Source organism: Helianthus annuus, chromosome 7, assembly GCF_002127325.2.
Source record: "Helianthus annuus cultivar XRQ/B chromosome 7, HanXRQr2.0-SUNRISE, whole genome shotgun sequence".
In the NCBI taxonomy this organism is placed as follows: Eukaryota; Viridiplantae; Streptophyta; class Magnoliopsida; order Asterales; family Asteraceae; genus Helianthus; species Helianthus annuus.
Genome location: NC_035439.2, coordinates 71329468 through 71332587, shown reverse-complemented (window position 1 = coordinate 71332587; position 3120 = coordinate 71329468).

Below are 3120 nucleotides of genomic sequence, written 5' to 3'. Positions count from 1 at the left end.
TGTCCCTATGAGCGAACCTAGTATATACAACCTATACAGACTCCTGTTTTTCTCGTATTACGTGCCCTATGCTATACAATACGATGTAAGACCTGATCCTAGACGCAATCAACAGATGTAGCGCACTAACAGACTCCCCCTCAGATGTTGATGGAGTTGCCAATACACCTTGACAGCAAAACTGTGTCTTCACATCTTCAGTCTAGATCAGTCTCTGGGCTTTATCCTTTTTTTTAAACTTCAGACTCCCCCTCTCGATTTATTGGTATTCTGTTGTTCTTCAGTAACATCTTCAGGATCGTTGTCTGGCTTTAAAACACTCTAATTCTCTTGATCAGATCTCTTGATTCCTTAAGTTCATCAGCATCAATGATAGACGTGATCTTCAGGATCAGAATCTGACTCTACTCATTCTTTCAGTATTGATTTTCAGGATCGAAACTTGGCTCTCTTCCATCAGAGAACTTCAGGAATCGAAACCTGGCTACCTGCACAATCTCAACCCTAAAATAAATTTCTTTTCACAAATGTTTCAAATAACTCTGCACCAACATTTGACTCTCATTTTTTCTAAACAAACATATAATCACAACAACTCAGATTCTCTCAAATCTCTATGATAAACCACTTGAAGAAGGTTAGATTTAACAAAAACAGTTAGATTTACACAACCACTCCCTCTCAAATGCTGCTCATCATGTTTAGCACTTCGGAATTTTGAAAATCAGTTTTCCAACATCAGTTGTCGAAAATCTTTTTAACTTTTTCAAAAATTATGCTAAAACACACACAAAATCTTTTTGGATTTTCTGAGAGATATTACCTGACACTACTAGTAAACACAAACATACAGAAATGTAATATTTACAAACAATATTTTTGTGAGTTCGTGCGAGAGGATCATATCAGTTAATAAGACAAATCACCAACACCGTTAAGCTTGATTACATTTTAAGCTTTAAACAATTTACCTAGATTGTCAGTATGTTTGTCCACTTAAATTTTCAACACAAATTTCAATTGATTCGAGATACGATATTAATGTTTTAGAGACTTAAACTTAATTGTGTATCACTCCACTAGAATATACTCCTGTATCCAGATCCCAAATATTCAGTCTTACAGGTGAGTATACCACAGCTGATATCTGTAAAGGGGTTAGGTGCGAAACCGTGAGAGCTCAGGTCAGAACTTCCGTTCAGCAGAGAGATGACGGCTCGACTTTTGGTGGGTCCCCTTTAGAGGATCTTTTTTACAACAGCAATGACTATCAATTTTATTGTTTAATCAGATTGCTGAGGGCGGCGCTTTTTCAAGCATTTGCAGAAAGTATTATCCGGGGACTAGGTTAGTACTTCCATACAGCAGAAGTCCCGGGATAATACCCCAGATATCACTGAGCATAAAGACCTAGTATCTCAGAAAATGGGACCTTTCAAACAAGATTTCGGGGGTTACCCATATATTCAAGAATAGTTACCACGAATCAAGTAAGTTTGAATTAGGTTTATATCTCGTTTCAACTTACTAAATGTGTGAAAATCTACTGACACATCCGCAGTAAGATTGTTTATCACCTTTTAACTTTACATTTCTTTAGCGTGCCGTGATAGTCCACTGATGTACTATCATTTCCTCTGTTTCACAACAAAACTCATTTTTGATTTTTTATCATGTTTTTGTCTTTTTCAAATTTTTCAAATGTTTTTGGATTTTCTAAAATATTTCTTATTCCCCCTAAAATGCAAACACATTTCAAAGGAAATTTGAAAACTAAGACTCTTGACCCATTTTAAAAACATAGAAAACAATACAAACTGTACAGAAACTTGACAACTGACACTGAATCACATCAAATCATCATTCACTCGGCACAAACAATCACAACTCCCCCTATCACAAACCATTTTCTCATTTAGATTTCAAAACACTTAAGTTTGTTTTAATTGAAATGACTTTTCTGGAAAATGAGTTTGTGTTCATAATAACCACTTGTAGGTCTATCATTTTTTTAAAAAAAAACGGGGATGTGGTTCATCATCTTGTCTATCTTTTGCCATGAATAGTAAATTAAGTACAATTTAATGTCCCTGATTTACCATTTGCATTTTAGAACCTTCTGTACCACTTGAAAAAATACAAACATCTCAAAATATGACCACAAATACCACTTGTAAGATCAAGATTACCACTTGTAGGATCAAGATTACCACTTGTAGGATCAAGATTACCACTTGTAGGAATGTTACGTCTACATCACCATTTTACCAATCAGGATGCCGATTCCTGCTCCGCACTTACCAACCTGGAAGTTCCGGCTTAGTCCTTCATCTTGCAAAACATTAAAGACACTATTCAAAATCTTTCAAAACAAACTTTTCAAACACTAGAAAGATGCCGATTCCTGATCCACGATATAAACTTGGGATCTCCGGCATAGTCCTTCGACTATCATGGGAAGCAGACTTCCATCCAAGTCTTCTCAGACTTGATGGCCTTCAGCTCTTGAGCAGTCGGGTTGTAGGTTGCCTTTTTAGTCGCGTAAAAATCTTTAACCCCTTTAGCTCTCCCACTCAACATTTTCCCAAATATCTTTTTAACATTCCCGTTGAATGTTTTCTCGACATCAAATTCATCTTTTTCTTTATAAAACTGATTAGAAATCTCAGTTTTTCCCACTTTCTTCTTTACTTCTTCAAACTTCAATGATGGAAACTCTTCATCATTCACTGAGATTTTCTTTTCAATATGTGGCTCTTCTGGCTTTGTGGAACCAGATTCATCGCCGACATTCACTTCACCTTTCTTCGCAACCCACACCTGGTTGTCTTTTCCTTTCTTTTTGTAAAAATTCTTTTCCGAACACTCACCAACCTCAAATTTTGAACTCTCAAAAATTTTAGGTCTATTGATTGGTGTTTCAACATCAACAACTTTCTCTTTCAACTTCTGAGAAACTTCCTGTTTTGATTTGGCACTTTTCGAGCAATTCCATGCAATATGACCAGTTTCATTGCATCTATAACAGGTTCTAGTCTCTCTTTGATAACAAATATCAGCTCCATTCTTCTTTCTCTCAGCAAGAAACTCTTTATTAGACTGTCTCCAGAACGGTTTCTG